Below are 14168 nucleotides of genomic sequence, written 5' to 3'. Positions count from 1 at the left end.
ACCACTGTTGTCAGAACTGCATATGTTGAGATATTCAAAATGTTATGGTTAGGCTTCATTTCCATGAACGTTTTTGGACGTTTTTACAGCCACTTTTCTGAGCTTTTTTTGCAGCTTAAAAACGGCTCTCCATGTTAGTCTATGGCCTCATGCCCACCATGACGTTTTTGAGCTGTAGATGACTGAGCCGTTTTTAAGCTGCAAAAAAAAAACCAGGACCAGTGCGTTCTGAAGCTCCAGCCTTAGGCTCCATGCACACGACGTTGCCTACACACCATTGTTTTTTCACAATGCTCTAGCAAAGCGAGGTTACGTTCACCACTTTTTTCCATTGAAGCTCGCTTCATAAGCTTCTGGGCATGCGCGGGTTTAAAAACATTGTTTTAAACGTAGTTTTTTGCTACACACGGTCAATTTCTATGAAACCAAAAACGAAGTTTTGAAAAACGACACAAAAAATTCAAGCACGTTAGAATTTTTTTGTCGTTTTTTTTTAAGACATAAAACAACGTTTTGCCCACACACGATCATTTTAAATGACGTTTTTTAAAACGTCAGTTTTTTTCATCACAAAAAACGACGCGGCATTAGACTCATTTCACAGAGTTACTGGGACCTGTAGTCCTACAGGGAGGTCTCATTCAAATAGACTGAGTTCAATCAGGCCTCAAAACCTATACTTCATTGAGGGCTGACTGACGGTTGAGGTATACCTACACCGGAGGCATCTACAAGTGTGTTGTATAGCAGGAATTGTTATCACTTTTCAGTTTATGCTACTCCAGTACATGTTAAACCATTGGATTACAAACGCTGCAGTATAATAGCTAGCAGAAGAAAGAAGACCAGAGACTACACTTCTCACTGGGAGGGTTTGTGCTTTGGATACAGTAAGACAAAAGGCTGCCTTATACCTCAGGGGAAGCTCTTGAGAAATTGTATTGTGCTGTGTTGATATCCTTGCATTAGTATGTTTTGATGCGGCTGTATTGGAAGTGGGAAGGTGGCCAGTGTCAAGGCATTCTCACTCTGAGCACTAGTCCCACTTGGAGACGCGCCGCAGTAGAGGTTCAAGGGACCTTTAAGTGTTAATAATTTGGGGATCTATACTTCTGGTAAGGGTCAAGCCTGAATTCTTTCACTTGGATATTGTCCCAACTTTAACCACAGAATTGGATTCACCTTTTAGTTTTTTGGACTATTTTTGGGAATTCTTTCAACCAAGCTTCTCTACTGATTTGTATATGTACACATATTGAGACTTATAATTTGTTGATCTTTTTGTCACTCCCACGAGCTGTCTTTGGCACAGCTCTCTTTTATTTTTATTTCATATGTTCACTCATTTATAATTTTTAGCGCAACTCCCATTTTCTAACATGTTAATAATTTGTGTACACTCATTGCACTATTATAGTAAGTTTGTATGTTGATACAGTTATTATAACTACTGTTTTTATACCAGTCTCAGTGAACTTACATTCTGGTTGATCATAATTGGTGTGAGGCTTGTTCATTATCCTCACGGGTGGAACAGCAGATTCCCAGATAACGGTACACTATATACATATTGTTATGGTGGTATTGTTCCTTGTAGTGAAAGTTTTACATCAACACTGTTACACAGCTGTGTCAAGCGTGCTGAGACAAGTTATTTGGGGGTAGGAGAGCAGAGTACAGGCCCAATCAATTACCAGCAGCTACTTCGGGGTAAGTGCTACATCCTTTATGACTAAGCCCACCAGTTTTTCACGCCGCCTAATGGATATCTTTAATTTTGTTTTCACTGCAAAAAAAGTCCCTACCTTTCTTTTAAATATTAGCAATTAGGCATTGGCATACCTCCCAACTGTCCCTGATTTGGAGCAATGTCCCTCTGTCCCTCATTCCTCCTCATTTGTCCCTCATTTTGGTCTGATCTATATAGATGTATATAAAATGCACTTTTTATCTATCAAAAAGTGTTTCCCAGTGCTAAACCTTTCATCTGATTTCTAAATTGCTGTATTTGTAAATTCCAAAAGCCAACATAAAGGAATAGTAGTGGTAAAAAAAAGCACTTGTGGGTTTAACCAATCTTATTTTTTTGTACAATTCTCCTTTAAGGGGTGTGGCAAGGGGTATGTCCTATGCCTACATACTTTTGCTGATAGGTGTCCCTCATTCCCATCTCAGAAAGTTGGGAGGTATGCATTGGTCCTGTGACAGGCAGCAGAAGAAATATACATTTAGGCTGGATTCACACCTATGCATTGTTAGTGCTTTTTGTATTTTTCAGATTTGCACTACAGTCCATTTAACATGGTTTGCTATGGAACACATTCTGTAATGCAAATCTGCAAAATACAAAAAGCATTAAAACGTGCATAGGTGTGAATCCAGCCTTAAGCCTCATACACACGATCAGTCCATCCGATGAGAACGGTCTGATGGACCGTTGTCATCGGTGAACCGATAAAGCTGACTGATGGTCTGTCGCGCCTACACACCATTGGTTAAAAAAACGATTGTGTCAGAACGCGGTGACGTAAAACACAACGACGTGCTGAAAAAAACGAAGTTCAATGCTTCCAAGCATGCGTCGACTTGATTCTGAGCATGCGTGGATTTTTAACCGATGGTCATGCCTACTAACGATTGGTTTTGACCTATCGGTTAGGAATCCATCAGTTAAATTTAAAGCAAGTTGGCTTTTTTTTAATCGATGGTTAAATAACCTATGGGGCCCACACACGATAGGTTTTGACCGATGAAAACGGTCCATCAGACCGTTGTCCTCTGGTTAACCTATCGTATGTACGAGGCCTTAAAGGATCCAAGGAGGAAAACAATTTTTTGGTGTTTAAGAAGCTCGAAATAACTGTGAACCGAAAATGATGCTTTTCTCCAGCAGTGACATTGATTTGTGCAATGTTTCCGGACTAGAGGTGCCCAACCTCAGTTTCTGCACACCCACACCATCACATCCATCACATTGCACAAATACAGGAGGTATGTCTACTCAGCACAACACCATCTCAGGGTTTTTCCCATCCCATTCCAGCTGGCCCGCAGCTGCTTTATTCTCCTTGAGCTATTGCCACTAGAGGAGACCACATACATACCAGACAATCCAATTTCCTTATTTTTAATTGTGCTGGCCAATGCCCACAGATTGACCCTTGGATAAAATCAACACTAGAGCCAGATTTGATACTCATACCATCTTCGCTGATTGTATTATTGCAGTAACATTGTATGTACATTTTTAAAATAAGTTATACCCTGACTTGGACTTGGAAACTTGCAAGTATTCTCCAAAGGGACCAGTCAGTCTGATTATATTTGTGATAGAAAAAAAATACTGCGCTTGTTCTGAATTAATAATGTGAAATGCCGCGACTAAAAAATGTTATACAACATCAAACAGACTATAAAGGAAAAAAAGAAATTATATTTGTGAGCTGGTGTAAGCTTCTACAGAACTATAGGAATATGGGAGGAGGATCATTTATTACAGGCATGTCTAAAGTCAGGCCTGCGTGCCAATTGCGGCCCACGTTCCGGTTTAATGTGGCCCCCTGATAATTTGGATATATATATCTTTTGTGGCCCCTAGGGCCACAAAGGATATGTACTGTATTTATCAGCTCTGCCTCGGAGGGGACAGGGAGGGGGCGGGACGAGCGTTGTCAGATTACATACAGGAGAATCTCCTGTTTACTCGGCAGCATCTGTGAGGCTGCATTCATGGCAATAATAAGGCAGCATTCGTTGCAATGGCGAGGCAGTATTCATGGCAATGGCGAGGCAGCTTTCATGGCAATGGCGAGGCAGCATTCATGGCAATGGCTAAGCAGCATTCATGGCATTTATGAGCTGGTGGACGCCGCTGACGGATCCGTCCCGAGTGGAAGGGGCCTTACCCAGAAAGGAGATATTTTGATTTCAGCAAAGATATTGTTTTTTACAACAGCAGATAATTAAACATGCTTCTAATGAGAATGGTCCGACTGACCGCTTTCATCGGTTCACCACTGAAGTAGACTGATGGTCTGATGTGCGTACACACCATCGTTCCAAAAAACGATCGGGTCAGAACGCGGTGACGTAAAACACAACAACGTGATGAAAAAAACGAAGTTCAATGCTTCCAAGCATGCGTCGACTTGATTCTGAGCATGCGCGGGCTTTGAACCGATGCTTTTGTGTACTAACCATCGGTTTGGACCTATCGGTCAGTGGTCCATCGGTTCGATTTTAAAGCAAGTTCTCTAACTTTTGGCCAAAAAACCGATGGGCCGTACACACGGTCGGTTTGGACCGATGAAACTGAACTTCAGTCCATTTTCATCGGTTTGGACCGACCGTGTGTACGCGGCCTAAGAACCTCTTTTGAAATGCTGTGTAAGCATTTATTCAAAGTTAAAGTTTGCATTAAATACACAATTACATTTGAAAACCCAGAAATTGTTCTATATGACCTATTGGGAAAGTGATTTGAACAAGGCTTTGGAACTTTTTCAGGGGCACAACTTAGTTGCTAATATGTCTAAAGTTTCGATCAATACTACCTTGAGGGAAGCACATTATGTTACTTGGTCCTGAATTATCTGAATGTAAACAGGGAATCTCACCTAGATGGTTTAGAAAATACCTAATCAAATGTACCATTTATATACATGGAGGCTGTGTCTCAGAGGTTTTGGACTAGAGTACCTGCCTGGAGTTTGCAAATCCTCCCTGTGCCTGGCTTTCCTTTGGGAACTCCGGTTTTCTCCTAAATTCCAAAGACATGCTAGTAGGTTAATTGCCTCTTGTCTAAATTGACCCTAGTATGTGTACTGTATGTATGAATGTGAGTTAGGGACCTTAGATTGTAAGCTCCTCGAGGGCAGGGACTAATGTGAATGTACAATATACTGTATATGTAAAGTACAGTACCTGTAATAAATAAATAAATAAATAAATAAAATATGTGCATATACACAGTGACTCTAATTAATCTTAAAGCCCATCTACAATGAGAGAAAATATACTGCCTTGTAGTGAGGTTGCCCCCATACTGCAAGGTTAACTGATTGTTTCGGTTTTGGGGGATGCAAAAAACAGTTTTCCTTACACGATCCTGCTCTCCCCAGATAGCAAGCAATTGTGCTGCAAGTTTGAAAATTACTTGCTAAGCTATTGCTAGACTTCCCAGGCTGCACAGTTGCAGCAAGTCCGCATTGCACGATTCCAGATTAACTTTCTTTGCAAACATTCTGCAAGTCTGCTGCAAGTTCTGGTTCAGTTATTTTGTGCAATAGTCATCCCACCACAGGGGTCACTGTGGCCGAAAATATGGAGCAAGTTAACAAGACTTACAGTTCAACACTGCCACAAATTTGTCAGGAAAGGTTTAACCTGCTGGTGGCGCTGTCGGTTCTTTGGATCGCAGTACTGGTGTCTGCCAGCGGGCGTCTCCTAGCAGTCTGGAGCTGTGAAGAAAGGTTTCACCTGCTGATGGCACTGTTAGATCTTTGGGCCGCAGTACTTGTGTCCACCATCGGATGTCTCCTGGCAGTGTGGAGCCGACATTATCTCCTGCGATCAGGCGTCACCTGAGGTTAATTGCAGGTGATGTGTATTTATACTCGGCAAGCATTCACACACTTGCCTTGGTATTGTCCTTGAGCCCTGACCTGTACATGTGATCCTGTACCTGTACCTGAAGTTGAACCTGTTTCTGTCCCTCCTGTGATCCTGTACCGAGGCCCGGATTTACTCCCTTTGCCACCCCAAGGCCAGGTCCTTCAATGCCGCCTGCGCAGTACAGGCGCTGCCGAAAATGACATTGAGAACCGGGAGGGGGGTTGCTGCTGCCAAGAACTATCTCACCTCCTCTTTCCTCTGTTTTTTCTCCTCTCACCATCCGCATGACAGGGGGGAACTCCCGATATGAAAGTAAAAGTGTCCTCTCCTCTCAGCCGCAGTGCCGCCCCTGCACCCACTGCCGCCCCGAGGCCTGGCCTTGTTGGCCTTGTCTGGAATCCGGCCCTGCCTGTACCCCTGCCTTGCAGCCTGATCCCATCCACCTTCTCCCTGTCCTGTCTTACTCCTTGCCCCCATCTGCTGATTTTCCGTATATGACCCTGGCCTGGATACGTTTACGATTCTGGTATTCCCCATCTATTGTACATACTTGTTTGTTATTTGTGGGTCACTGTCTGGTTGTTGGTTTGTTGTACACTGTTTGGTATTGGAGGGGTTTTTGTATCTATATTCACTTATCTTAATAAACTTCATTATTTCACTTTACATGCATCTGGTTTCCTCTGTTGCAGTCCACGCAGTTCTGGTCACATCTTTTATTACAATTTGTGGCAAATTATTCTGGCTATCTGGGTCCTCGAGCAGCCGGAACTCTCCTCTTCTGCCCCATGCTCCAGAAGCGTAATGTCCCTCAGCATCCTCATGTCCAGTGTAGGGCTGCAGGCTCTGCATTGGTCTTGATGAACTTAGAGGGCATCCGACTGCCAGAGCATAGGAAAGAAGAGGCTGCAGGAACTGGTCAAGCAGCATGGATGGTGCCCATGGTAGCAGAGGATCGGATAAGTAAGACTGTTTTTTTTCCCCTCTAGACCAGGGGTCTCCAAATTGCAGCCAGAGGGCTAGATGTGGCCCTTTGCTAGTCGTTATCCGGTCCTTGACTTGAGTCACAATTCCTCCCAACAATGGGGCACTATATCTTCCACCGATACCAATGATGGGATACTATACCTCCTACTAATAGGGGGGATTACTCCTCCTAATACTCCTCCCTGCTGCACACAATCTGGCCCTCCTAAAGTCTGAAGGACAATAAAGTGGCCCTTTATTTGAAAAGTTTGGAAACCCCTGCTCTAGACCAAAAGGAGTGAATGGGGCAGCCCCACTGCAAGGGAGAAGGTTTCCTTTTACTGGAGTTTAGCCTAAAAAAAACTCCTGATGATGCACTGCTACTGTACGTAGCACATTTCCTAATGTTCCCAGAGGTTCTAGAAAATGACTGCTCTATAGTTTTGGGGCTTCCAGAATTGCAATAGCAAAATGCTGGCATAGATCTGATTATTTTGAAACAGGTAAAACACAATCTTAACAAGATTATGGTAAGTGATAGGTAGTCAAGTATATTGAACAATTAACAATCCAGATTTGAACACTCCTGCCCAGATAGCAAGGATAACTTTGCACAGATTTGTGGCAGTGTTGAATCTGTTAACTTGCTGCACATTTTCACTGGCAAGTTGTACACTTGCAGAGAACCTGAAGCACAAATTCTAGTTGACAGTTTTCAAATTTATAGCAAATGTGCGTGGAAAGTCTCTAGCAAGAGCAAAGTTGCAGTGGTGAGTCTACAGCAAGAGCTCTGCAAGTACACAGCATGAAAATCAGCCACAGTGCCCCCTGTGGTGGGATGACTATTGCACAACATAACTGAACCAGAACTTGCAGCAGACTTTCAGAATGTTTGCAAAGAAAGTTGATCTGGAGTCATGCAATGCGGGCTTGCTGCAATTGTGTGTAGCGCTCACCCCCGAAGGAGCCGCTGGTTATAGATTGGGTGGCATGTTACCTCTGTGACTCCGTCGTCTAAGGTAGTTGATGAGAGTTGACTGGAGTCGGACCACTTGGCCTTCAGGAGAAAGATTAAAACCCATCTCTTCTGAGGTCAAGGGGTTCCTTACCCATGAAATGGATACAGCGCCCAGAGGCGATTCAGATCGCATGTGTTGCGCTTTACAAGTCTCTCTCTCTCTCTCTCTCAGAGCCAAAGCAATGGAATGTCCACACAGCAGGTGTCTTTTTCTTGTGCTTTTATTTTACCCAACACGGTAAACAAATAAAACTTGAGGTAGATAGCAAAGATGTATGAGGAGAAGAAATAGCAGATTCAGGCGTACCAGTACGGAAACAGTCCTGCTTCCAACAACACTTTGCTTTCGTCGCCACTCCAGCCGGAGTGGGTATAGTGTACCTGGACAAGCCTCTCACACCGACCTTGCAGCCAGAGTATCACTCAGAACTGTGAGGGAAAAGATCTCTGCCACAGATCCTCCCTAGAACTTGGATCATGGAGACAATCCTCCTTGGTATAATTTGGGCCTGGATCAGCTTCAGGTAGTTTTCAAATAGGTTACCGACTGACAGGTGGCTAACATCCAACCTTTCAGTGTCCGGTTACCTTGATCCCCGATGGATTGTCGAGGCCCTGTTGGGTCGCCAGCCTCTCTTGGCTCTCCTCAGGCGGACTCCCCACCGAACAGCTATCTTGCTTGGGATCTTCTTAGAATTGGGGACCCAGTCAGTTACTGGAAACCCGCCACAGCTTTAAATGTCCCGGACCAACATGGTCCCAGAACCAGGAACACTGCGTGGCACGTGCACCCCGGCCTGGTAGGCCATCTCGCCGGGGGGCTGTGAGGTATGGTCACCCTAAAGGTGGGTGCCACACCGGAAAAGAACCTCGCCTCAATGGCGTCTGCTCCAGAAGTACCCTCTCCCAGCATGTCCTGCGAGAGAAACTCCCTCCTGATTGGCTGCTGGCAAGAGGCACCCCGGCCTGGACTTCACTGGCGCCACCTGTCACCCCCCATGAGCCCACAGTACAGCCCAGCTGGAACAGAGACCCTTTTTTAGAATTAAAATCCCCATCAGAGTCTGTACACTCTGATTATCCCTTAAATTTCGAACAGCACCGGTACTTAGAAGTAACCAGGCGCTACATGTGTAACTAACTTTTGAATCCTGGCAAGTCTAGCAATATCTTAGCAAGTCATTTTAAACTTGCAGCACAATTGCTTGCTATCTGGGTGGGATCCATGAATCCATTAAATCACACCTCCTTCAAGTCACTGCAGAGTTTTCATCATACTCTTTTTTTTTCTGCCTTATTTTCTGCTAGCTTCTTCTTTATTGACAGACATTTACTAGGTTTGTTTGTGCAATTACCAGTGAACAAACTGGGCTGTATGTGATAATAAAAACGTCACTTGCTCTTTACTTGTCCTTGCATTAGAAATGTAAATTCCATACGCCTAGGAGAAGAAGGAGATCGGATCTCGTGTTATTTTGATCTTGCAAAATCAATAAAAACATTGAAACAGGAAAAGTTCCCCATGACCTAAATGAGAGATACGGTATGAACTCCTTCCATACCGTATCTTACTACAGCTGAGAAAATCTCTCATCTCCCTTTAAAAACGGAACAAATTTTGTTGTTTCGCTCACTTTTATTAAATCTTGCGAATGTTTTTTTTTTTTTTTCTATAGGTCTTTAATTAAAAAAAAAAAAAGCTGATGTGTTTACAAAACATCTTGTCAGCCTTAACTCACAGAAAACAAAATATCCCAATTCGTCTTTCTAATGAAGTTTTTTGTTTTTCATTTTTTTAATGCATGTTCCTTGTCCTTCTCTTTGAAATATAGGAGACTTTCTGTCTGCAAGCGACATTGCAAGTGCAAAGGAAATGCAAATAACCGTCAAGCTTCGGAGTACTTGTTTTGCTAGGATACAATCTTAGCTCATACGATCTTCCCTGCAACGTGATTGGTTGGTGCAGTCTGCTTGCTGACGTCAGCCTGTTGCTGGGTGGAAGACTTTAGAACCCAAGCACTTTCTTCCTGTTCTCTGCTAAACTTGAGTGGGGGGGAGATAAAAAAGAGAAAAAGAGTTTGTTTGCAGAAAAAAATAAATGTCGTGGAAAAATTAAACAAAACATGACTTCTACAATTAATATATATGAATATATGTAAATTCTGTATTATTTACTACCTATAATGTATATATATATATATATATATATATATAGATATATAATTTTCTTTTTTTAAAGTTATACAATGTCACAGAAGACATGGTCACGTTTTGCAAATTCCACTGACAGTAGCGACATTGTGCTCCTGTTAGCTATCACATATAATGCTTTGTTTACAGCAGTTTGCTTTCACTTAGCTTTTATTTTTTTACAACCTTATTATTATGTTCTTTCCTAAACTTGGGGGGTGATACAAAAAAAAAAAAAAAAAAAAAGAGTGAGAGAAAGTTTATATTTGCAGAAAAAACAAATGTCATGAAAAAAATGTAACAAAACATAAATTCTACAATTAATATACTGTATATTAATATGTGAGTATTCTGTATTATATACAGTAAAACCTTGGTTTGAGAGTAACTTGGTTTGAGAGCGCTTTGCAAGACAAGCAAAATGTTTTAATAATTTTTGCCTTGATATACAAGCGATGTCTTGATATAAGAGTAGCGTCATGTCACAACTGAGTATAAAAAAGAAGAGAGGAGCCTCTAAGTGTAGCAATATAGTTACATTTAATGACAACTTATTGCTACACTTAGAGGTGCCTCTCTTCTCTTTTATACCCTGTAAAAAAATGCTTTGATATACAAGTGCTTTGGATTACAAGCATGTTTCTGGAACGAATTATGCTCGCAAACCAAGGTTTTACCGTACTATATATAATTGTAAATAAATTAAATATATATTATTATTATTATTATTTAGGTACTTATATAGAGCAGTCAATTTACGCAGCACTTTACATATACAATGTACATTCACATCAGTCCCTACCCTCAAGGAACTTGCAATCTAAGGTATATTACATTAATATAATGTCACAGAAGAAATTATCACTTTTTGCAAATTCCATTGACAGTTGTGGCACTGTGCTCCTGTTAGCTATGACATATAAAAGGAAAATTTATTATCCGATACTTACCGTAATTTTCCTTTCCTGATGGACTCCATGGCAGCCTACGTGTGGGTTAATCCCGCCTCCTCTCCAATGCTATAGGACCCCATACCCATAAATGTCAGCTCTCCTCCCAGTACTGTGTTCCGTAACTAGCCGACTACTTTCTCTTTAGGGTGGGAACTCCGTCTGCCATGGAGTCCATCAGGAAAGGAAAATTACGGTAAGTATCTGATAATAAATTTTCCTTTTTCCTGACAGACTCCATGGCAGCCTACATGTGGGAAATAACTAGCCAGACCACATGGGTGGGTCTGCTGAACAAAAAATTATTTTAATTTGTCCTGTCAACCGACAGGATTCTCAAACCAAAATTCACAGAGGAAAGAGATGCAGGCTCAATACAGTAATGAGACATAAATGTATTTATGGAGGACCAAGAGGCCGCTTTACAGATGACACCCGGGGCCACATGGCGAGCCGCTGCCCAGGAAGCTGCCATCCCTCTGGTGGAGTGTGCCGTCACCGCCTGTGGGGGAGCCAAGCCCTTAGCCCTATATGCCTGCTAAATTGTCTGGACGATCCAATAAGCGATTGTCCTGGAAGAGGGTTTCTTTCTTTTATTACTGCCTGAGTGCAGGATAAATAGATGATCGGAGCGTCTAAAGGGAGACTTATCCTGAAGATATTCGGTAAGGATCTTGCCTATGTCCAGGGAGTGAGTTTCGTTGGACTCTGGAGACTTAAAGGTAGGAAGAACAATTTCCTGATTCTCATGGAATACTGAAGATACCTTTGGATTTGAACCCAGCATGGGTATCAGACTAATCAATCCGGAAAGAACGTCAGGAAAGGTTCTTTATGACCAAGAGACCCGATCTCGGAAACCCTCTTTGCCGAGGTAATTGCGACTAAGAAGGCCACTCTAGCTGAAAAGTCCTTTAAGGAGGACGGGGAGGGCCCCGTTGTACTGAGTCCATTCAGAAAATGAAGAACCAGGGGAAGATCCCACTTGGGGAATCTTGGCTTCCTTTGAGGCTTCAGTTTTGATGCTCCTCGGAAAAAAATTCTGACTAGTGGGTGTACTGCCCACGAGATTCCGGAGAAGGCTGACAGGGCCGAAACTTCAACCCTCAGAGAGCTGATGGACACGGGAAGGTCTAACTCTGTCTGAAGAAAGCTGAGGATATCTTGTATTTCTGGGTTTCTGTAGGATCTGCCTGATGCAGAGGAGAACTCCACGAACTTGGCCCAGATTCTTCCATACACTTTGTACGTGCTCTTCTCTAGCTCATCAGCCTGGAGATCACTCTAGAGGCGCAACCAAGGGATTCCAGCCTCTCCCTCTCAAAAACCAAACCGTCAGTCTCATCAGAGCCGGACAAGGGTGTAGGAGTGACCCCTGAGAGAGAAGGTCCGGTCTGACGGGTAGAGGTACTGGGTCTCGATAGTTTAGCTGGACCAGGAGAGGAAACCACGGCCTGTTCGGCCAATAAGGAGCCACAACCGTTACTTCAACTGCCTCCGCTTGAAGTCTCCGCAAGAATTTGAGAATTATTGGGATCGGGGGAAAGGCATACGCCCTCTTGAACCTCCATCAATCCATCAAAGCGTCAACCTTATTATTATGTTCTTTCCTAAACTTGGGGGCAGGGGGGTGATATAAAAATAAGAGTGAGAAAAAAAGCTTATACTTGCAGAAAACAAAAACAAATGAAAGAATTTAACAAAACAACAAAACATCAATTCTACAATTAATATACTCTAAAATTGAGGGGGGGGGGGGGGTTAAAAATAAAAAAGAGTGAGAAAAAGAGTATGTTTGCAGATTTTTTTTTTTTACAATAGTTTGCTTGCACTTAGCTTTTTTTTATCTAGAGATTCTGCCATCCCAGCAACAGCACTTCCTTTTTATAGACTGACAACGCTTATGCCGCGTATACATGATCATTTTTCATCATGAAAAAAACGTTGTTTTAAAAAAATGTCATTTAAAATGATCGTGTGTGGGCTTCGCATCATTTTTCGGCTTCTGAAAAACGATGCTGCATTTTTTAACAACGTTTTAAACGATGTCGTTTTTCGGGTTTTAAAAAATTATGGTGTGTGGGCTAAAACGACGTTAAAAACCCGCGCATGCTCAGGAGCAAGTTATGAGACGGGAGTGCTCGTTCTGTTAAAACTACCAATTCATAATGGAGTAAGCACATTCATCACGCTGTAACAGACAGAAAAGCGCGAATCGTCTTTTACTAACACAGAATCAGCTAAAGAACCCCCAAGGGTGGCGTCATCCGCATGGAACTTCCCCTTTATAGTGCCGTTGTACGTGTTGTACATCACCACTCTTTGCTAGAGCATTTTATTAAAACGATGGTGTGTGGGCAACGTCGTTTTAATGATGAAGTTGGAAACACGTCATTTTTTCTACATGCCGAAAAACTTTGTTTTTTTTCATGCCGAAAAATGATCGTGTGTACGCGGCATAAGTCACTGCCTCTCAATCCACAGCAGTGTTGTCAGCCTGCCATGCTAGATCTTTCAGTTGACCATTGGGTTGCCTATGTGGTTGACCTAAGAGGCAGCCCAACAGCCTACTGAAAGAGCACAGTCTGATAACGTTGATGCCAATTGCAAAGTAGTGGCTTGGAATTGCCATCCTGCAACAGGAAGTGCTGGTACTGCCAGGATATTCAGATAAGTACCCTCCCAAGACCATCCTGCTCTCTAGTGACCTTGTCACATCCATGCTTGCCTCCAGGACTTCTCCCAAGCCTCTTTTATGCCATGGAACTCCCTACCCCAATCTGTCCAACTATCTACTAATTTTTAGACAATCCCTTTTAGATTGCATAGCTCCCAACTGTCCCTGATTTTGAGGGACTGTCCCTGATTTGAAACATTGTCCCTTTGTCTCTCTTCCCATTTTGGTTTGATCTATATATTGTATATAAAATTCACTTTTTATCTTTCAAAAAGTGTTTCCCAGTGCTAAATTTTTCTTTCATCCAATATCTAAATTGCTGCATTTGTAAATACCAAAAGCCAATATAAAGGAATAGTAGTCGTAAAAAGCACTTGTGTGTTTAATAATTAACTAATCATTTTTTTTTATACAATTCTCCTTTGGGTCTCTTTCACACTGGGCGGATCAGTAATGATCCGCCCCGTGCAGCTCCGCTTGCTCAGCAGGGATCGCTCTGTTGATCACCGTTGAGCTGGCGGATGACAGGGCGGTCCCCGCACACTGTGCAGGGACCGCCCTGTTTTTTCTCCGCTCCCCCCTATGGGGGGATCGGATGAACACAGACCGCATGTCTGTGTTCACCCGATCCGATCCGCCAGACGGAAGGAAAAGTAGGTTTTTCCTCCGTCACACTTTGGCGTATCGGAGCGGGTCGGATGTCAGCGGGCATGTCACCGCTGACATCCGCGGCTCCATAGAGGAGCACGGAGCG

This window comes from Rana temporaria, chromosome 2 (genome assembly GCF_905171775.1).
Source record: "Rana temporaria chromosome 2, aRanTem1.1, whole genome shotgun sequence".
Classification (NCBI taxonomy): Eukaryota; Metazoa; Chordata; class Amphibia; order Anura; family Ranidae; genus Rana; species Rana temporaria.
This window is presented reverse-complemented; position numbering follows the sequence as displayed.